The sequence below is a fragment of the Bombus huntii genome, chromosome 12 (assembly GCF_024542735.1).
Source record: "Bombus huntii isolate Logan2020A chromosome 12, iyBomHunt1.1, whole genome shotgun sequence".
NCBI lineage: Eukaryota > Metazoa > Arthropoda > Insecta > Hymenoptera > Apidae > Bombus > Bombus huntii.
Genome location: NC_066249.1, coordinates 6,141,374 through 6,164,995, shown reverse-complemented (window position 1 = coordinate 6,164,995; position 23,622 = coordinate 6,141,374). Strand labels below are relative to the sequence as shown.

Below are 23,622 nucleotides of genomic sequence, written 5' to 3'. Positions count from 1 at the left end.
TTGATCCGCATTCTCCTTCTTGCGGTATTTCAAAATATAGACGTACAAAATGTAGAATTGTTTAGTTAAAATTGAATCGTATTTACGAATTGCAACATACGATTGATCCATTGTTCCAGAAATAAAATATTTCCAAATGTCTATTCCGCTGATGGCAATTTCACAAAAGTGGCTAACCGTCAGCCTAAAACAAAACCATCGAACAAATAGCAGGATCGTTACGATCGCATCCGACACCCGTTAAACCAATTTCCTGCAAAATTCGAGCAATTTCTTCGTCGACCAGCAAAAAACCATGAAACGAAGCAAAGAATAGCCGATTAATCGTTCCAATTCCTTCAACCGTTTATCAATTCCGGCCCCTCTCGCTACGGGTACGCCGCATCGAGCGCCCGAGATATCTGGGATCCAGCTAGGAAATTACAAAGCCGGAATCAACACGACTTTTCCAGGTTGAGGGAGGAGAAGATTACAGGTAAGCGCGTGCACCGGTCCAATTCGCTGGAAGCGAGGCGCAACGACGTTACAAACGAAAAAGTTTCACCGTTATATGTTCGTCTTTTTCATTGTCTCTGCTGGAAGCTGCCTCCATCGCTCTCTTTCCCTTTACTCCTCCCGTTGCCTAGGCTCGTTGTTGCCGGACGAGGGGCCGGAAATACGGCCGCGTGGCTGTACTGCCCTCGAAAGTTTTTATCGCGCCGCTCAAGCCCGGGGTTTACAACTTCTTCCTCGTCTCTTCCTCGTTTCCCGAGCCGAGCCAGCGCTAACTCGTAGCACAAAATCGTAAACTCGCGAATCAGATTCCAGGGATCTCGATCGTCGACGCCGACGGTCGTCTTCGAATAATCGAAAGACTTGTTACGAACGACTTTTGTATCTGGCGACCGAGTGCCAGTAAATTGTAGAATCCTTCCACGAACTGGATAAACGTCTTCTTCTCGGGGGATGAGTCGTATGTTGACTGGAATTCTTCGATTTTGCTTCAACTCGAGATTCGTAGCGTTTTCTTGATAGTTTTTGGATTTATGAGGAAATAAGAGGATAAATTGTCGAGGCACGAATAGTGGTATATCGATTGTGTTTGAAAGGAGAAAATAGATTAAAAGAACGTAAGGGATTTGATACATTGTTATTAGTTTTTTCGAGCTGCGAGCGTAATTGGATTTATAGGTATGGTATATTTAGAAATCGAGTTACGTAAGGAGAGGAAATTGAATTTACGATATCACGTAGAATTCAATTTTATATTGAAATTTAATCTAATTTTGATATCGAATATTAGAGAAACGCTAGCCCAAAGAAACTTCAGCCGATATGGAGTTTCGAAATAACGAATCAGGCGAATAAAATACGTGTAATTTGCTACTCAGTACATTGCCATCTGCTATGAACGCGTATCACAAACTGATTCATTCGCGAACAAATTTTTCTAGAAAAAAATTCTTCCATTAAGTGATACTCTTAGAGGAATAACTGGATCGTCGCAATTTTTCCGACTTAATAATCTACCAAATAACGCAATTGTTTCATAATTCGGTCAATCTGATCCGTTAACCAAAGCACGACAACCGAAATGCAAATATATATCCCATTGGCAAAGTTACGATTGACCTATTAATATTCTGTTCGAACTAGTGTGTATCATATCCTGCACTATTATAACAATATCATTGCATTCGAATAGACCGCACAAATCTCGCGCTTTTCAACTTACAATCGAGTAAACATCCAGCTGGCAACCCCGTGCTAATCGATGAAATCCCATCGTCCCGTGCAACGCAGATTAACCGTTCGATAGGCCGAGCAAAGTTCGGAGGTGGCCGAATTAACGAGCTATTTAGCTGAACACGCCAGGCAACGCAGCCCTTAAAAAGTTTTTAATCAAAACGCGAGACGAAGAGTAGAAGCATCGTCCACCGATCCGGCTTAACCCCTCTCCTCCCTCCTCTTCTACATATACGTGCGTACATTCTCTCTTCTACTCCCTTGAATTTTTATTTTTTACTTTACAACCGGTCCTTTGTACAGCGACTACAACGTCGTCCCTGCAGTTTCGCTCGATGCCTCCTAACGAAGGCTCGATAAAAGGATGTTTATGGGTAAGCCCGGATCAAAGGCGAGTGGGCTGACGCGATTAAGGAAAAGTCCGCGCAAACCCTCGCTTTCGGAGGATCTGTGGCCGATACACAAAGTCACTGCGGACGTACGACCGTTATCTCTGCTCGAGACACACGCGCATACACAATTACACGCGCTGCAACGGTTATATGTACGTATGGACGATCGTGTGATTGTACGCGAAAGCTTGGATGCAGTTCTTAGGCCGATGAGAGAAGTTGGAGCACGAGAAGCGAAGCAGAGCCCTTGCAGCTTTAATGTCTGCTAGCTGATTATAATCTCGTCAACGAGTTATGCCATTAGAAGCAGGCTACGCCATAATGCAGCCGCGTACAACGCCACACCGACCTTATCCGTTTCCATGGCGTCTTTCCTCCCTTGCTAGGATAGCTCTGGTCGTTGTTCGAGCCTCCTTGATCTCGGTGGCGTTCGAAAGTCGGAGAAGTCGACTCGTGAGAAAACCAACCAATTACGTGATTAAAGCGCGAACCCCTATCAAACAACGCAAATGTTTCCTTACGCTGCCATACGCAGTACAAAGACATTTGTACTCGCGACCTGTTTGTTAGCGCGAAATGTTGACTTCGTCTGGCCATTGCTTTATTCTTCGACGTATTTCGATTTTACGGAGATACGTAACGTTGAAGCTTTTGCGTAAATTTCGCTAGGAACTTCTCGGACAAACCGATACTAGTTTCGTAAGAAAATAGCGTGTTTTAATGTGATATAATAAAAATGCTTGGAAATTATGATAAATTTTCACGAGCATAAGTTCATGTAAATGCAGAAAAATTAATAAATCATAGGGCAGTATAATAAAAGTATGTTAAACTGTAGACTCAGCAAGGATCTCTAAGCGACGTTCCGAAGTTAGGGGTTGCTGTCTACCATATACTATATAGCGGGGCTCGCGAAACTGTAGCTTAAGCTCATTTATCATTCTGACTTCTTATCAGACACATCACGAATTTAAGCAGAGTGGTCTTGAGACGTGAATAGGGTGGACGAGGGCTATCTGGCAGTACTCTTGGCTTTTGATAGCTCTTGTCCACGCTTCGCCATTCCTGATAACTCAAAGTAAAATTTGATGGAACAAAATGGAATTTCCAATAGTAATTCATATTTTATATTTCGCAAAAATAACTAAGTTCCCTCAAAATCATTCAACTGTCAGTTCAGAAATAACTATATATTTGGTAACAATAACATTAATAAAAATTTGCCATGTTTTTTATCGAATTCACCCTTTCACAAAAAAAAAAATCTCCTCTGTATCTGAAAAATCTCCGAACATTAAGAAATCGAAAGAGATATTTTTCTATATTATCTTGTATATTAATCGTACATTCCGTATATTTCGAATTTCCCATAAATGCATAAACATTCGCGGTCTAATAATCGTAATACACTGCACTACTAAAGCGCTTAAAAATCGCTGTTACGTATCATCTACCATCGTCTGGATAGATTTTTGGGTGAGTAATTTCTCGCTAAGAAGCTTACTCGATTCGCGTTTCCGCTTGGAACGTAACGGGCTTACGACGCGCACGGGAGGAGAACGCCTCGCGTTAAGACACACGGTGTAACGATCGTTGGAAAGATTTCCAGGAACGCGTCACAAAAGAAGATTAATGTCGACGATGAGGAGGAGACCCTCTTAATTTAATCGCGAGAGGACGGGAATTTTAAACGCGCGCTCGCGCCCTCCTTTTTGTCCCTGAACTTCTCGACGATAACACCGGAAGTCAAGAGACGCGGCCACGCTCCTCTTCGGGGGCGAAGAAGCCGGCGGATTCTCAAAGGAGGCTCTAACGGCCGGAAGGGTGAACGAAGGAACGCTCATTTCGGTTAATCACGTCACTTTCCAGATATCCCGCAGGAACAGAAGACCCGGTTTATGTAATTTTTCCTCGACTTTGATAATTAGAATCGGCCCGGGGGCTGCCCGCGAACCACTTCGAACCAAGCGCAAAGGCTTCCTTTGACGAACCGACGGTTTTCAGCTAGAATTTGAACATCTATCCTTATTGCAAGTTTCTCACGATATTCTATTCTTCGGCTGGAAATTTATTATAATTCTCGGGATATATTTCCGATGCTTTGTTCTAGGTTGGTGCGAATTCAAAGTATACGTTTATTGCCATTTTTGAACGACGTAGCAATACCTTGGTTTTGCTTTGCAATTGGCGATATATATCGAGGAGGTATCGTCTATTTATTCTAACTTTTAGACAAGTTTATAATAATTTTGTTTGGGTTTCAAGAATTACTAGCACAAATCGATGTAAGGAAAAGAGAAAACCTTGACGTGTATGTTAAAAAAGAAAGATCGTAGAGTATGATATCGGAAGTAAGAATTTTACATTTCTCTACCTACGCTTTACGCTTGTAAATATTTCACGCTATTTCATTGCATATTTTCTTCGTCGTCTTTCGCTCTATTTAATCTTCTCCATTCGCTTCTTTCCGCACATGAAATGATGGAAAGTAATCTCTATTGGAAGAACGGGTTACTTGATTCTTCGTCGTCATTCACGCGACACACGAAGAAAAACTTCATATCCGGATTGAGACTTGAACATTTCTTTCGTTTCCTTATTCTCGCCCGTAAGCGTTATCGCTTCCTTGGTATCGCTTTCCACCGACATTATCGCGATCGACCAAGTCTCGACCCAGCCGAGTCACCAGCTATTAAGTTGACGAACAGCGTTGAACAATCGAGTCGAGTCACCGCGTGGCGGACAGCATTCTTCAACGTCGGACGATATATTTCAAAAGTACCGGCCACGTCCACGTTCCAGCACGAAAATACGATTCTAATCGGTGCCGTTCGAAACCGACTAAACATAGTCCGTCGCGGGCGTATTTGCGTAACGGAGCCTCTCGATTAACTCTGTCCGTTCTTGTCACGCAGCAGCAGCTGCGAACCGAGTGCAACGCGACGATAGAAGATGGGAAACGCTCCATTCGATCGGTATCTCGACGATCGAGCGACCTCGAGACCAAGGTAGCTCGACTTTACACTCGAAATCACGTGATCGTTATTAGAGATTGCAGGTTAAATTAGATTTTATTGCAGAATATACGCGGAAGACAAACTATATGAAGTATACTCTGGTTTTATTCCTTTGCGCACCTTTATAAAAATATAAATTCGCACAAATATCCGCAGTCCAGTGATAATTTAATCGAATCACTGATCCCTGTTTCTAATTCTTCTTCCGTTCTTTTCAAACATTTCAAATCGCTTTCTTCATTGTACCTGTGCTGTATTTTCTATATTTTTACAATGGTACCTTTGCTTCGCAGCAAATCATCGTAACTTTTCCAATTTATATATCCCATTTAGATGACGGTGTCTCAGTTACATTTTAGTTTCTTCACGATGCATTCTTATTCGTATCGCATACCAGGAACACGATGCAAGTAATTGAAATAAACGAAACTAATTTAGTTGTGTCAAAAGATACTGCCCTTGCAAACCAAAAACTATCTATCGCATGAGGGTTATATCTGCTTGATTGAAGCGTCGATATTATCAGAAATATGGAGGCAAAAATACGGGCATGGTTGCTGCAGCTGCAACTCAGCGAAACGAGAATCGCGCGATTCGTATCTTCCATATTCGATTCTGGCGCGGTTATGAGAAAGAAAGCAAAAGGTGGTAGAAAAAATGGCCGTAAAATATGACGCACTAGTTAAGAGAAACTATGCAAACGTTCAGGTATTCAGGTATTTCTATTAGTTTCCATCTGATTCTTGTGAGTATATAAAATATCCGAAAATGTACTTTCGAATATTCTTTCGTTTAATTTCAGAGCGCTTTTGGTTATATTCGTTCTACTACTTGGCTCCTCTTTCGGCGGTTTATTCATCGCAAAACATTCCTTCGGTAACCCTTGGGCTACGAAAGTTTCTGCGCACTTGTTAAGTTAACATTTTGCTTTTCTCAACAGTTATTGCTAAATAATTATATGGTAATAAAATTGGCCGTAAGTGGACAAAGATATTGCACTTTAAACAAGCAATTTAAAGAGCAAGCGTCAGGTTGCCATTTATAAAACATTGGTACGAGCCTATCAACTTTTTATATATTCTCTCCCATTGCTTTATTCGACAAGAGTAGGAATTGCAAAGTTTATATTATATTATATTAGATACATTTGTGGTAGAGTAATTTAAATGAATTTTGAACAACACGTAATTCCTCCACCAATATTGTCTTCTATGTTCTCGCACTTGGAACATATACTAACGATCAAACATTTGGAATTATTATTCGTAAATAATTCGTTCTAACTAATTCCAAAGAAATAATTATAATGTCATTCGTAACTTGGCATAAGAGAATCCTAAATTCCCATTTTTTAAATTCTCAATATCCGCAGGATACGTATTGATTCAAAATTTGTGGTCGATATAGTACATACATTTAAGCTATCCATAATTGATGAAAATCCTGAAATGAAGTTATGAATATAGAAAGAAAATCTGGCGACAGAGCTTTCCAATCAACCCGACACAATGATAATAACGATACTATGCAATCCTTCGAAACGAAAGCAACACAAGGTATTAAACCATCCTGGCCAAAGCCAACAACAGACCGAAACGCTGGACATGAGAGTACGTTCGAAAAACTAGGCTGGAAAATTTAAGTCCCTTGTTATTTCTGTATAAGGATAACCCGGACACGTTCGCGGCGGCAGCCGGGGGCCAAATGGTTCGTGAGCTAAATTAAAAGCACGAATCGCTGGGAGCCAGCTTCCTCCTTTGATCCATCGGGCGACGTGGTCGACGGTTGTGTACGTGACGTTATTACGAAAATCTGGCCGCACGACAGAGAAACGCAAAATCGAAGCTCAATGGCTCGCACGATACGTCCGCGCGGCGAGGCCGATGGTTTCGCGCACGCGTTCGAATTCCCATTGCCCGACGTTCCACGATGACGTTCCGAGTTTGGTTGATTTTCGCGTTGGCACAGCTGAGCGTGTGCTACCCACACGCGTCGTCGAACCCGCGACAATTTACAACGCCACCGATGGCCCATGGATTTTCGAAAATGTCCCTGGAATCGTCGATCGTTTATAGCCGATCCGTTGTTTCTTATTTTCTGCGAAAGATGAGTCGAGAGTTTGGAGCAAAAGATGGTTCTATAGGGATGTATGGATCTTGTAAAGTTGCTTGTTAGTTGATCAGGCGTTTAATCGATTTAGAGATCGATAAGATCGAGGAAGATGACGGAGTTGACTTTATAGAGGATGCGTGATTTTCAATTTGTTGATTGGGTAGACGTTGTTACTTAATTAAATGGTTTGTTTCTTAAGTAAACACAGGATTTGATAAATTCTATAAAACAACGAGGGATACTTTTGTAGAAGTTGGGTGTGTAATCCGTTAGGTAGCTTGTTACGTAAATATTAACAGTTTTTTTTATTGGTTGCACGATTAAGAAACGTTGATACGATCGAGAAATTAATATCGAGGTTAAAAATTGTTAAATTTTGATTAAATCCGTCTGGTTCCTTAAAAATAAAGATGGAAAAGTGAAAATATTAGAAGTTTCACCATTTCACGTCTGTGGGAGAATTTTTTAATATAATATATATAGTTTGGTAATATTGAAAAGAGAAACAGGTCCTTTAAAAATAGACGATATATCCATGAAATATTGTAGAGAAACAGTAGACCACAGCTGATGTTATGAAAATCAATATTTTTGGAGTTTTCTACAGGGTGACGAAAGTGTATATTAAATTCGAAAAAGAAACAGACACTTCTGATAACGTAAAATACATCGACTATAAAAGTTGAAAAATGTTCCTCCCAGTCCTCGAATATAAATATTATATTAATTTGTCTTTCATAAAGTTCGATAAAGGAATGTATAAAAATTAAGGTATTCATAAATAAATCAACTTTCCTTTATATTGGCAATCCAATTTTTTTCTCCGGTTAACAGGTTAAATAATATTTCTGATTGATTTCGTCGTTATCCTATCTTATACCTTTTTTCCCCTCATATTTGATATTGTTCTAGAAATTTATCCCATAAGGAATACAAATATTTGAAAAACTTGACAATGAAATGGGAAAATTGATTAAAAAAAAAAAACGGAGACTCTGCAGGCGAATAAAAAACTATTGTTTAAAATAATAATAAAAGTAGAAAAATATTCACGTCACTTGTGACATGACCTAACAATGTTAGGCTAATATCGTTGGACTTCCGCTTCAGACAGAAAATGTATGTAAATTTGGAGGTAGACGTTTTTGGATGAGTTCTATCATATTGAAGTTCAGTTAGTATATCCAGAATATTCAGTGTATTCAGGAAAGGGTCACTTGTGACGTCATTTGTAGTGGGAGTAGTGGCCTTGAGCGGTCAATTGATTTTGAACATGGACTAGTGTACAGTTACCATTGGTACAGCATCCTACGATATCATCGATGTTTACTATAGTCATTTTAGAAAATAACGTGGAATGGACTTACCAAAACATTTTATATATTCCTCTTAATATCAGGTATTTTTATTTCAGAAAATTTTGCTTCGCGTAATATATCATACTCTTCGCGTAACGTAAACGCGTACTATTGACAGATCTAAAATCGAATAATATCGTTTAATGGAAAAACGTGATACGCAACTTAAAGAAGCTTTTCTAACGCTGTAATATATTTTTTACGGTAGTTGATAGCAAAACATTATTCAAATAACCGAAGCAACCTCTACGCTAATGGCAACAGTAACGTTAGTAAAAATTTCTTGATAAAAAAATCGAACACTTGGTTAAAAAATGCAAAATCTAACACCGATCTAACGCTGGAAAAACAAATATCCTTCGATTAATAAAGAAACGAAACCTAAAGGCCGTGTCTACACTTTAAATAAACGCCTACGAAGTCTCTCGGTATACTCCGAATCATTCGAAAATATCACAAGGGAGAATGGCCGTTTTGCTTGTTCGGCCAGTTCCGCGAAGAAGCTTTTCAGGCCAGTAGGAAACGAAACGCTCGTAACGAAGAAACATCGTCGTCGACACGTTCTAGACGTGGCACCTGTTTCTTTGATCGCGTTTGTTTAAAGTAACCAAAGCATCGGTTGTCACTGCGCGTTGCGTGCGCCTGCATCCGCTTTCAAAGTGGCCACTGGCCGTCGCCGTTGTTTTCTCAGTGTCCATCCGTATCCGAACGATCGTTTCCAAGCGAAATATCACCGGGCTAGGTCGAACCGTGCAACGTTTTCGTCACTCGCCGATGAAATTACCGGCGGCCTTCGTGAAATTTCTACCCACGGCCGGAACGTTACAGATTTTGCCTCGTTTTCCTTGACGCACCCCTGTGCGCACCCTGCACGCTCTTCCAACGAAAATGTAGGTCGTAAAGGCCGAGTCGAGTAAACGCAAACAGCATCTTCTTCGTTTCGGTTAAAAAAAAAAATAATAATAATAATAAAAAAACGGCGGCGATAAAAGTTGGATCGTTTACCGGGGATCCGAGTTTCCAGCTTCCTGGTTCCTTTGTTTCGTGGCGTTATGTGACTGGAGGATACCTATAGTTGTGTGATTTTTTATTTCGTTTTGTTTTGTTAATTGAGGTGGATGCTTCTTGTTAAATGGAAGTTGGATCAGAGATTCGGGCGTTGTGGTGTTTTACCGCGTAGAACGGTCGTCTGAAAGATACAGTTTGTCATTTTGAAGTTCATGTTCGACCACTTATCCATCTGCTGTATCTATTTGACACGTAGAAGTTAGGAGATAGCATAGTCTTATTACACGTCGTTTTATTATTTGTGAGTGAAAGGAGAAGCTTATGCTTAAGCGTATTATTTTCAAGAAGGCATTTGCATTTAACTATTTATCTTTCCATTATATCGACCTTTTGACACCGAGAGATAAATTAAGTTGGGATTAAATTAAACGAAGGTTAGTGAAGGTAGTGAAGAAAATTAAAACGTTGTTATAAGTCCACGGTTTTAGATCTACTACAGGTAACGTTTCACGTTCGCGTCTAATTCTGAACAATTTTATTTTTATTTTGCCCCCCGTGCAAACTTCTGTATATTCCGTTTGACAAGTCGCTCTAAAAAAAAAACTACATCGTTTCCACAGGTTCCAGCGGCGACACGTCGAAACTAAACTAAAAGACAACCACGCGAAATCTTGCATTAATCACAATATAACATGATTAAACGTAAATCCGCTGAAACATACAAATAGACGATTCGAAATAAAAATGTGGTAAAATGTTATTTATACGATGCATGAAATTGATTCGAAATAAAACAGAAGCTCGGCGTTATTTTTATCCCATACACTTGTCACAGTTCTCAAATATCTCTCACGGTGACCCACAAATTTTTACGTCTCCTTCTCTTCCGTAACACAATAATTCACTTTCAAACTCTTCGAAATAGAAAGCAAGCTGTTCGCAATGAAACGAAAAACGAGAAGGAGGAGAGATGAAAAATAAACTGACGGAAAAATAAGATGAGAAATAATTCTGAAAACGCGATAATTCGGTGGCATTTTTCGCGGTTAAGGGGACAAAGCGTTGCAAGCGTCACGGCGCGCTGTCGGAACTTCGTTTCGAGTGGGCTCGTTGTACCAGCTAATTACAGGACGAGAAGAAATTCCGTCCGTAGTTCGTGGACATTACATTTCGCGGTGTCCGCATTCCACGGGTTGCGTAAGAAAACCATCCGAAACGGAACGACGTCGAGCATTAATCACATCGCGCGCCACCGAAGTGGACATTTAGCTTCTTTGACGGACAGGATTCGTGCCTTGGAAAAAAATACGCGTTCCTCGCGATACGTGGGTGTCAAGATGAATTGGGCTGTTGTCTGGACGCGTTCGCCCTCGTAAATTGATTTTCCGTGACAGGTATTTTAGCATTCCTCTTTGTGAAAGCGTGTTGAAAGAACGTTTTATTTTTATTATTCACCCGTTAAATTTGGAACCGCTGGTAGGTGATGGTTTTTTAGTAATGTAGGACAACATGTGCACTACTATCCATAAGTCATAGAGAATGATATTTAAAACTTCTGCTTAGAACCTTCCATTAAACTTACTTTATGTTCACGATCTATCGTTTTCTACTCTGTTTAGTCTTAGACAATAACAAAATTACGAGAGTCCATTGGTGTCTGTAAAGAATTTTCATCTTTTACACAAAAATTGAAACTCTGTCACTTTAGGAATTTGAATACGACCATCTCGACAATTTCGTTTGCATACGACCTTCGACAATCTTCAGTGAACTGCAAGCTATTAAACTTTGGGAAACTGTACTCGCCGATTTTTCTGCGAAATCCTTCGAAAATGAAAACATTTTCGCTTAATAATAACCACTTGATAAGTTGTTCAGCAGGAAGGAGTACGTATTAAACTTCTCACGATCAACGTTTGCTTCGTCGCAAGCAAATTATCATAATAACACGATAAATCACCGGTCTGCGCCATAAAAAGAATATTATATCCATCGGAATTAATATCCTTTCATGGCCGTTTTTAACGTATCTATCGCTAACTCGGTTGTCGTTTATAATTCATTCTCTGTTTCTCTTGGAACATACAATCCCATTTACTGGATCTAAAAAAACAAATACTGTCTCTAAAAAAAACTACGCTCTTTAAAAAACAAAAAAAAAGAGAGAGAGAGAAAATACAGAGAACGCGTTACATAACCACCGTGACAAGAGGCGAGCGCAGAGATCGCGCCCTGAAAAATTGACAAAAGCGATAAACTCGTAGTTACCGGCGCGACGATCTCCGGGCTGACAATAAACAGCCGCTTAAAGCCCAATAAAAATCTACCCACCGTCAACGTGAATTCCTGAACGATCACGTATCTTTTAAGCTTTTCAAGAGACATCCAGTGGGATTCTTTCTCGCGTAGGTCCAGCACCGACGCGTTAGATTATCCTCGTAATGCGAGGGGGTGCCATTAAAATTCACGCGAGGGACCACGTACGTGGCAAATAGGTTGGCGCCCAAAGGGAGAAATTTATCATTTGGGGCCATCCTGGTGTAAAACGAACTCACGGAACTAACATGGGAAGGGAATGGATGGAAGGAAGAAAGAAAGTTTCTCGTTTGCATCGTGATGAACGAACAGAGGAGAAAAAAAGATAAGGGCTGACGAGGATAAAAAATGGAGGGATAAAAGTAACGCTATGAAAAGAAGAAGACGTCCTACCTTGAGATGAAGAACGAACAGGATCTCCTCATTTTCTCGTGGGGCACTAATGTTTCGCGGCTTGGTGATTTAACTGCGCCACAAACTACGGGACGACAATGATCGCACGATCAGCCGGCTTGCAAATGACACTCGTTATCTTTAGCGGATGAGCGGTGCGCTCACGGCGCTCGCACGATCCGCTCGTAGCAACAACACGCTCGTAGCACCGAAATCTTCCAGGCGGGGAAACATCTGTTGGACCAGCAACGGCACACGCAGCTGACGGACGCAGCGGCGTCTTTAATTGCCGTCCGACCACGGACATTAACGTTCCCGAGCACTCGTAAAACCGACGCTCGACCATCGACCGTACGCGTACACTGGCTGGGACATTCGGTGGAACACGGTTATAGCGGAGATCTTTGCCAGGTCGAAGGAATCGAGATTCGATTTCCAACTTAGGAATTTGAATTTTATCGGTGGCGTAAAAATGCCACTTCGTAATACTCGGAAGCTGTTCGACGACGATGGTCGCGCGTTTACAACCTTCTCACACTCTGTACACGATCGAACCTCTTCTGCTCGAGTCTAGCCACGCGTCGAATCGCAAATTACACCCTGTGCCATACTTAACACTCGAAGATTTGGTTAAGATCAGTTTCGAGTGGATGTCCGAAGCCAGTCGCTTGGACTGGCAGCCGTCGTTTCGCTGCGAATCGAACACCATAGCATCGTAAAAAGACACAACAGTGAATGCTGCGACTGGTCACCACTGATACATCACGACACTGTGGACTAGCACTCGCGTGCACCGATCTATCCAGCTTCAGTCTCGAACCCTCGAATCTCTATCTCGCTCGAATGAATCGCACGTGACGGATCAGAGAGGGATCGATCGGTTTGGGGATCGATCGCGGAATCACTGACATCGCGTCGATCGACTAGCAATCACTTTCACTGTGCGCTGTTCCGCTCGTCCGCGAGCACACCGTTGCTCTCGCAGACTCCTCATCTTCTTCGATCAATCTGTCAGCAACGACGCCTCGAAATGCTTCGATATACGCGAACACGGCTGCCCGATTCGTTCGTCGACACCCACGAGATCACTGCTCGATTCACGCATCACCGATCGATCACTCGTCACCTTCCATCGATCCGTTCTCTCTATGTCTATCCTCGGTTGACCGACTAACACCACGTACAAATAGGATCTCTATTCGCGTGCACACTGAAATTCGCGAAGCTCGCGGAATTCGAAGGCCGATCACGGAGACACGAGACGAAAGTATGCTTGGCCTGTGACGCGCGACAACAAAGGGGCTCTGCGACAACAACCTGTTAATCACCTGGCGGCGTCTCGCGTGCACGAGGCACGCATCGACTGTAAGAAAAGCGCGATGATCCACGCCAGACTGACCTTGACTACCAGAAACCTCGTCAAACTCCTTTCACCAACACCTAAACTAACGCATTAGCTTTCTTTCATCGGCAACTCGAACAGATAGAGTAACGTCACACGCAGTCACACTTTGATCGAACGAATCATCGATCTTATCCGGATGTTCACATCAACAAGATCACTTTCGACGACATCACTGAAACGGGCACCGATGTCCTCGCCGGCTACTTTTCGCACCACTAGCTGACGACGTTTCGGGCCGCGAATGACGCGGGTCGCGAGAGATGACAACCGGCGGGTTGCTGGTGGCCGTGTTGCTGATGGTGCCGCTGGCAGACCGAATATCACGCGCCGGTGGTAGCGATAATAGCGGGGGTAATGGTGGTGGTTCGGCGGTGCGATATGGTAGCGGAGGTCGGCCGGTCGGTCGGTCTGGTTGGTGCAGGTGGCGGCGGTGGATGGATGTGCCAGAGTGCGGGCTTACGACGGAATGAGAGGAAAGCTCGGCTTAGGAGCGCTACAGCGTGGCATCGGCGACTCCGCGATGAGCGAGAGAGTTGCGCGTTATCGACCCATCCACGACGCTATATTCAACCGCCAGCACACGCTGCTGCTCTCCGCTCCGGACCGTACTACGCGCGCGGCGACGCGTACTACCGAGGAGAACGGCGCGTACGCGCTGACACCGACTGCGCGCCGCTGGAACCGCCGGATCCTTCTCGTTCACGATCGAAATTTTTCCGCCAACGTGCATCACGCGACCACCAAGCGGAACGCTTTTGGATGAATGGAGAGATGAGAGGGTGACTCGGTTTGTTTGGGGTGGTTTCAGGCGACAGTTTCAACGTAGTGGTGGATTTTTAAATTGCTTGGAAGATGCGGTGTGATGGATATCGATGTTGGTGGTGAATGAACGAGGAAGGTAGGAGGACAAGGGAGAAATTTTTTACTTCGCAGACAGCGAGGGTTAAAATAAAGCCTAGGGAAATATGGATATTTTTAAGTGTCAAAATAAGTTGTTACATGTAATCAGTGAAGTTTCGAAATTTATAAAATTCTTTATATTATCTACGTTTTTTTGTACTTACCCCGTTTTGGGAAAAAATCCTGTTCCATTGCTTCTTTACCGAGATCCTCGTTCGCGAAAGATGGTGTAATTGAAAATGGTAATGGTTTCTCAAAAAATTGTATTAGTGTGACGCATAGGATGTATTTGGTATAGTTGTAAGTACAGGAAGTATTATTCGAAGATATAATATTGCTAAAAGTATCTAATCGCTTATTTATTTTAAACAGGATGCAATTACAAATACAATAAGCAATTGTGACTTTATTCTTGATTATCTTTATTAACGTGAGCTTTGTTTAAGCATTTTAGTAATTAAATACGCGTATCTAAGACTACTTTATCTCAAATTAATGTTACGACGTTATTTTAATTTCATGCCATTTTATTTCAGTAAAATAATCTTCTTAGGAAGAAAACTTTGATCCTCGTTGTATGCGTTAAGATTCAAGTATGTGCTAAGCGCTCGTGTGAAGGTTTGAGTTACAAGATTCTTAATCCTTTTCAGACGTGTCCGACATAGTTTAGTATCATTCAAATATTTATACGTGGAATCTTCGTTGGAAATATTGGAAACTAAATGGCACGGCCTGTAACTTTTAAGCTACAGTTATTATCGATTTTATGCAGGCTCTCTGAACAGACCACGATCTATAAACCAGATATTTAAAAAGTAGCATGAATGAAACATAATCCATTAAAGCAATTGAATATGTTATGATACAGAAATGTTGAAAAAAGCAGACATTTCATCTACTACTTGTCAATAAAACATGCGTAAAAATGTTCTGCTATATGTTCAGGCACAGTCTACGACATTACGTTCGATCTAAAATTTATATTTACAAAACTTCCTTCGTCGCTTCAATCTCACCCCTTACAATTATACTTCGCATCAGCTCGTGCAAATATGCTTTCGTACCAAATGGAACGAGACGTTAGACTATGGATATGGATTATAAAACAGTAGACGATAATTCTAACACATTTGGTAACATAATTGGAAAAATGTATGAAATATAAAAGATAAAATAAATGGTACAACATTTGAAAAATAAATTATACCTCTAATCAATTTCTACCTTTTTGCTTAGTATCGCTAAAAATATAAATTTGTATGAACATCCATTCTACCAACCGCTCTATTCAATGATCTTAAAATTTCACTTCATACCAGGATGATCACCTTGCTTTATACTTTCCTTCTAAGATTTACAACGTGTTAAGTTAAGCGTTAAATTGTAAGATCTGCCTTCGTAAAAATCTCACGTCTGAAATTACGTCGACGATCATCGCGCGGATTCCACTAGCAATTTCACGCACGAGGACGACGAATTTACGAAGCGAATCGCTCGCACGCGGCGCGCAAACAACGCTCGCGTTGAAATGAAATTCGTCAAGCTGGATTCACCAGTCGGTCTACTTTTAATTACTTGAAATTATTCGCCACGATTCGCGTCTTCTTCTTTGTCCTCTTATCTCATACGCGTCTTGCGAATCCCTTTGTCCGATCTTTCTCGAGAACCGCTCGATACACGCGCCAACGCACTTTTGTCGTTCGGAATTTCTCCTTTTCGCGTTCTATCCTGTTCGCATCGATTTACGCACGAGCACGCGTGTCACATCTATGTGTGTGGGTATGATCGAGCAGAGAGAGCAGCGTCGAGAGGCGGGAAAAATGGGTAATTCGTCAGCAATTTCGCGGCTTTGTACGGACGAAGCCGCGAGGGGAATTGAAAAGGGGCGAACCGTTTCTTCTTCGATTGATTTTTTAAGCGGACGAATTTATCCTTCCCGTTAATCGACTTCTTTTTTACACGGCCGTTACGTTCCTCTTGCTGTGTAACGAAGGAAAACGTCACCAAAGGAGATGAACTTTGACTTTTTGTCCGACTACGATTTTCCTACGAATGTGAACGGAACGGTGTTTTTAAAAAGAATTTTGTACCGTTGGCGAGTTGGTTGATTAAAATCAGTGTTTCCAAGCAAAATTTATTTTCGGATAAAGTCTTGGGAAATTGATGAAATTGTAGATTGCTGGATTTTCTGGGTTTTGTTAACAGTGTGTTTTACGTGCAAGTAGGAACATAATACATAATGTACTGTATCGACGATTTTAATCAAGAAATTAATTATTCTTCGAATATCGTCTAGCGCCACGTTGCGCTATCAAACTTGCTATTGGTATCATTCAGTTATTACATTATCTGGTAGCGTTATCTTGATAAGTACAAATGATATTCGTTTTATCCACGATTTGCATCGCTAGCACAAAAGTTTTAAAAAATGGATTCTCTCTGAGCAATCGTAACGCAAAGGCCACCAAAGGAATGTACAAGTAAATACAACTGACTACAAGTTACAGTAATATTTTACAATAAAAAAATATCATAGTAAGAGAACTTTTTTTACAGAATCAAATATTCGAAAGTATACTTATAACTAGAAAAATACCTTTCTCAAACGTTTAAACTGCCAACTAATAAAGCTTACAAGAATTTCTCTACGCGTTTCCGCTTTCTTTACGCCTTTCTGAAATACAACGCTAATCGAAAATCTCCAGATCAGACAATCGAGAAGCTGATTCCTACTACGTACACAGGATACGTACGATTTCATCGCAATATACTTACGTAAGTCGCGTTTCGGATCGTTTCACGATTTCCAAAAGTCTATGGTTTTACGGCTCGATGCAGTGGTATTGTGACGACCATTGTGCTCCGATCGTTCGATGCGCACAAAGGTGGTGGGTCACCGATAATCGGGAAAGCTCCCGATGGAAATGGAAGGGAAGAAACGAAAAGCGAGGCCCAAAAGGTCCGGCAGAAGGTCTTCTGCTTTTGAGGATCAAAATGAAATCGTCAATCGGAACGTGAATGCACGCGCATAGAAATGTCCTCTTCAATGAACTTCTTTAACCGTCGCGAAATGGACGCAGTCGAGTTTGATCTCTCTCTCTCTCTCTCTCTCTCTTGCATTTTGTGGTTTCAGTAAGCGTATATCTACGTTCTATTTCTGTTGATGTTACCTCTTTTCAGTGAAATGTTAAAGATCAGTAAAGTGTATGATAAAATAGTAAATAATTGGAGACAGTTTACCATTTCACGTACGAGTTATACACGTATGTACATTACATGTGGATGGGCAAATCTAGAAATAAATTACTACGATATTTGATTGAGAGATAAATATATTTGTTTCCGATGAAACTAATTGCAGATTTTAGCGAAAATGAATTACTATTATTCGTGATCAATAAAATATCATTTTTCTTATAGGATAAAAACAGTCAGTCCTGAAACAGTTAAATTTATAATTTAGTTTGTAAAATTGCGAATAGCAAAGTTAAATGTGATTGAACATTAGGTCTACCTACTTGTAATATGCAGGCTGGTCCACGAAATTGTTTCAAATCACAGCTCTTTCTTCAGTACAATTACATCTCCTTCGAGAAGATATTTTCTGATTACTTTGCTCTAGCACTTTTTGTATAAATTCTAGAAAAGATACATTTATATATATATATATATATATATATATATATATATATATATATATATATAATATGTATATATATGAACGTTGAAAAATTAAACTCCTACGTGCAAGAGAAAATTCTGAATTTCAAAAGGATACATTGAAAGGATCTACAGACACAAAAATTTGATTGGAAAAGAAAAAGAAGAAAATTCAACGTTTCACGTATTTTATTACGTGATTACAGCTTAGTACCTACAACAAAGAATCAAATTATAAATAAAAACAAAAAGAGAAAAGGAAACACATGGAAATCGAAGTATCGTTAAAGTTGAAATTAAAAATATTTTTTAAATTGGTGAATTGAACAAATTTCAACGAACGAGGGAATAATTTTTCCGCGAGAATTGGCCAAAACGATTACGCGCCAGCATGGAAAAAGGTGACACAGGTGTGAACGGGTCGGAAACAGCGACGAAAGCCGACAACGATATTGACACAAGCTTCAGTTTAATTTCTCCGTCCGGTAAACATTGGTTTCCCAACCACGCGGAGTTACGTGCACCCCACTCGTGTCTTGTTCGATCGACACGGGCGTTGAAAGAATCGAACTTGACCAGGAACGAAACGTAGTCAGCCTGTCGCGCGACAAATTTGCTCGTTACTTCGCCAGCCATTACGATCGCGTCGGTTTGCGAATCGAATGGGAACGTTTCGCGTTTTGCTCATCCGGACCAACGAGAAGTTTCCATCGTAAAGGGGAAAAAAAATTCACCAGTGTAATTTCAGAAGCGAGTTTTGTCCGCGGTGCATTTAAAATCGATGAATTTTTGATCGGTCATGATGGATCGAGATTCGTTGATGAAATCTTTGTCTCGTTATATTGCTGATTCCGCGGTGAAAAATTGATCCTCTGCCTTACAGGAAGAATGTCATTTTAGTCGAAAAATGATCGAATATACATTTATATAAATGTTGAGAAATTTGAAAGAGCAAGCTCGATATTTTACTTTATTAAAAAGCGATTCTTTCTTTTTAACATCTTCTTAATTTTTGCTAAATAGTTTTGTCGTTACACGAATTACGTGGAAAATTTTCATAGTTGATAAAAATCGAAAGAAAACGTTCATAACAAAAATATATACGTTCATAATAAAAATATATATTTTTTTATATAGATTATAGAATAAGGTAAGTGTCCAAATGAAATAAATAATACACAACACAAAAATTATTTCGTGGCTACATAAAAGACGATATTTTCTCTCCTCAAAGAACGAAATTCTTCGCGTATTCTATCGAATTCTCGTAGAATTTACTTTCAATTCACCAAAGAATATCTCAATCTACACTTAATGATCTACGATCGCTCTTTCACGTGTTCACCTTCGCTTCGATCTTTACTCTAGCTTCCAAGAACGTCACTCTTTCCTCTATTTCTCAGTTTTCAATGATATTCTCAATTGTCCACTCAAATTCTATTCCCTTTTCGTTAAATGCAAAATAAAATCATTATTGTTACTAATATACTCGTATTAAAGATGGCATATCACTGATGGCGGTGGAAATGTACAGAGGAAATGTTCATGGAGCGAGTTTACACGACGCGAAAAATATTCCTCGTGTATCCCAGCGAATGTTCGCCAACCGAACTTTCGTTAGAGGAAAAATCGGTAACGAGGGAAATACGCTCGTACCTCAACGAAACACGCTCGCGGCCACGGCGAAATTTATTTATCAGCAAGCGTTACGATATCTGGAAACACGGCGTGCCGCTGTAACAACCGTGTCTCTGAAAAAGTGTCGGTACATACTGATAACGATCACCCCTCTGTATCGCGGGTTATTAATTAATGCGCCGCGGGGCCGGTTCGCCAGCCATAATCGGTGAATTGACGCGACGAGCTTGCCTGTGGTCTTGTTTTATATGTGCGCGCGTATATTTACGTCTGAAGATCGAGAGAAAAATAGCAGGTCGTAGTTCATTTTTGTCAGGATCTGTCGTATCAGGGAAACGCGCGAGATAATGTATTATAGTGAAAAATTTGACGATTCAAAGAGAAAGTGAGAGAATGAAGAATATTGTTAGAAGAAATTAATTTTCCATATACGTTCATCGATATTTAACTTTTAATACCTTTCGCGGCGATTATGTGAAAAGATAAAATAATGTTTTTACCATACTACTACTCGATAGCTTATCAAAAGTATACCCGTTGTGTATAAAATTTTTGTATTCACATATGAAACTATTTTTGAAGAAAGTTTCTGTAATTGAGAATGTACCTACTTGTTGTTAATAGAAAAAACACACGCTTTTTTATCCGGCCAGTTGTTGATTGTTAATCGATAACACGAGAAAGATGTTTACATAATCGACATACGATGTATTAGAAGCTTGAGCGATTGTGTTGCAGTACTTGTTTCTCTTCTCCATTTACTATTTATTGATAGTGACATTCATGATAGTCGTATAAATATATATTTACGATTATGAAGTGGAATGTTTGTTTCATCACAAACTAATCATAAAGTCACAGCCTACTCTAGCTTTATTCCGGTTCTTGCTCGGTTTAAATGTCAAGATATTCGTCTGACTCGTTCATCTACCATATACGCGGACAAAAGAGTCGCAAACAAACGTTTATGGCCATCAAATAATTTCCGACTGAGAATGTATTTGAAATCTGGATATTTTTTTTTTTATCAAGTTTTATAAGTTTTTTATATGGTTCTAATTTTAGGATAAAAAGAAGCGATAAATTTAGTACATGGAAAATTTCATTCAGCATTACACAAGCAAATGGTAATATAGTGTATGAAAATATGTTTTCGTATAGGGAAGGATATTTTTGATTGCAGTCGGCCAGACAATAAAACGATAGAAATTTTATTCGCGTAAAATAATAATATTATCCGTAAGAGAATTTGGTTGGTCAACGCTTACAAAAACCGCGTTAGCATAAAGCTACGTTACAAATTATGAAACGGCGCATTTAATACCAAACGTCCGACGATTTACTAATCAAATTTTCAGAGACGGTAATTTGACATATTTGATAACGTTCATTACTGATCCACGCAATTGTAAGCTTCGATACAATTAACTCTGTGCATCGATACGTCGGTAATTATTTAACGTTACCCTTCCCGCAGTAGAACGATGCAAGCAAATTTATCATAAAACCTCGAAATCTGTTAATTCCAGAATTCAGCTCGCTATCTATATTATTTCTATGCTTTGATATCATCGATGTAAAAAACAATCGATATCGTCGACAGTTACGATTCTTGCAATTAACGTATGTGTAGCACTCTTTATGAAGTTTACGATGTCTGTATGTGTGACACGTTTTACGAAGTTTCAGAAAGTATACGTTACATAAAACGAAAAAGATGCAACAAGAGAAACAATGGATAGCGAAACAATAATCTCAAATAAGTATCAGAAAATCCGACAAGTTTCGGATCTTTTGTAATTATTAACAATGTTGAGATTATTCGATGTGTAAACAGAGAAAACTTGTGGATAAATTGCAAGGCAGAAAATATATTTAAATAGAAGTGTAATTAGAAGTAAGAATACAATTTGAGCTGGTGCAGATCCGCACGCTAGCTGTGTTACCAAATAACTGAAAACCCCGAAGCCAATGTCGCCTGTCTACCGTTTATGGTCTGTCTTCGTCGCAGTCTTTTGCCTACACGCTGTCGATGGCTTCGGTGCTTGAGAAAACTAAAAAAGACCAGATGTAGAGCTTTCTTAGAAGTGGTGACCGCTTCAACAAATAACATACAATTATTTTGGGAAAAATTAATGTTGGCTTTTATCGAAATAGAAACATGATCATATACGTTTATTTATTTTCATCGTACCTCCATAGAAACTGAAATATAAACTTTATTTACGCACCGATCTTTGTACCTCTTATACTCGTTTCACTGTCTATTGTACGACGATCTTCTGCAGTCCGTGATGCAACGAATTTTTTCCAACGCTTGGTAATTTTCTACCATCAGGCCAGCGTATTTGCTCGTTGTTACATATTGTACACGCTTATTAACATTTCGAACAGCTGTCAATCACGCGGCTGTCCAATGAACAAGCATCGTTGCGCCAATTTATATAGAAATAATGCAACGAGGTAACGTTATCCCGGGCGAAAACAATGCGCCGGGGCAAAAGATATAATTAACGGAGCTTCTGATTTAATATGCGCCGCTTTAAAGCAACATCAATGGACGGTCGACGAATGATTTGCAATTAATGCACTTGACGCGTTGCTAATGCCGTTCCTATTCGAGCGTCATTGTTTTCGCTATTATCGTCGTTACTATCGTCATCGTTGTCGTAATATTCCAAAAAGGAATTCGATATATATTAAATACGTCTGCTTAAAATTATCTTGGTAAATTTAGTTGAAAATTGGTGTTCGATGAGTTACGACTTGTATGGCGACTTGTAAAACGAATATTTGAATTATGGATAGCGGAGAAAAGAAAAGAGAACTAGGGAAAGTTCATATAATTTCAAGATTTACATACGTTCGATGACGATGGAAGAAATGGAAGAAGCACAAAGTCATCTTAGAAGCCATTCCAAGGTCATCGTCATTCTTTTTTGTCACACGTCAGCATATCCGTTTTTTAAACCACGCCATTCGATTTTAACATCGTTTGATTATTTAGAAAAGTTTCCCTCTGAGATGTCAAGAATCTATATCGACCTAATTCTAATAATAACAAGCTAATAATAATAAAATGGTAGAATAAATTATCGCAAATTCTAATAAATTTAATACCGTTTTATACTACCATAACGTTCAATTTTATATTTGTATTATGTACAAGTGCAGACTATAAAACCTTTTATCAGTCAGCAGGTCTACGTAACATTTCGAGCGTCAAAAGTCATTTCTCGTCATATTAATATAAATTATATAGACAATGTAAATTTCCATTCGAACCAAAAATATCAGCTTCCAAACTACTTCGGCCTTCCTTCAGTTTTCCGCGTTGCTTCTAGTTTTTTTTTTTTAATATCTTTTTTATATTCTACCATAAAGACAATAGACGAAAGATGATTCGACAAAGAAGTCGACTCGTCTCATTCTCCTTGCAATTCCAAGAAGGCGTATCAACTGGTCGCACTCGGTTGTCGCGTCGTCGACGATGTCGGCACCTTCTTCTATTTTCGATCGGCGAGTTGCATAACCAGACTCACCGAGGAGAAATAGAAACAGGGTGGGAATAGAGCAGTCGAGAGGAGAACGAGTGTACGTTTCGCGGCGAGTACGTTTGCCTTTCGACCAGCTCGGTTTTTCCACGAAAAACGACCGTATAGATTGCCCCAGGAATGTTTCACATCGCGGGATATTTT

The 23,622-nt window shown here is 40.0% G+C and overlaps 1 protein-coding gene and 1 long non-coding RNA gene across 10 annotated transcripts in view; both read right to left on the bottom strand.

Annotated features, from left to right (window-relative positions):
* Positions 1 to 23,622, bottom strand: part of LOC126871786 (uncharacterized) — a 585,120-nt gene that overhangs the window by 411,224 nt on the left and 150,274 nt on the right. The window contains exon 1 of one of the 6 annotated variants that reach the window (XM_050630995.1): positions 12,322 to 12,458. The exons of the other annotated variants lie outside the window; for them this stretch is intronic. The gene's annotated coding sequence lies outside the window, so the exon portion shown is untranslated. Of the gene's footprint in view, positions 1 to 12,321; positions 12,459 to 23,622 lie in introns of those variants that run through there. 6 annotated transcript variants of the gene reach the window in all.
* LOC126871829 (uncharacterized) lies at positions 18,018 to 23,438 on the bottom strand. 4 transcript variants are annotated; one of them, XR_007691765.1, is made up of 4 exons: positions 23,045 to 23,438; positions 22,156 to 22,975; positions 18,145 to 18,265; positions 18,018 to 18,063 (listed from the first exon to the last, which is right to left on the bottom strand). It is a non-coding gene; the product is annotated as an uncharacterized LOC126871829 (long non-coding RNA). The 4 variants fall into 4 exon arrangements; XR_007691766.1 differs by having other exon boundaries at positions 23,058 to 23,438; XR_007691767.1 differs by having other exon boundaries at positions 22,156 to 22,633; positions 22,788 to 23,432.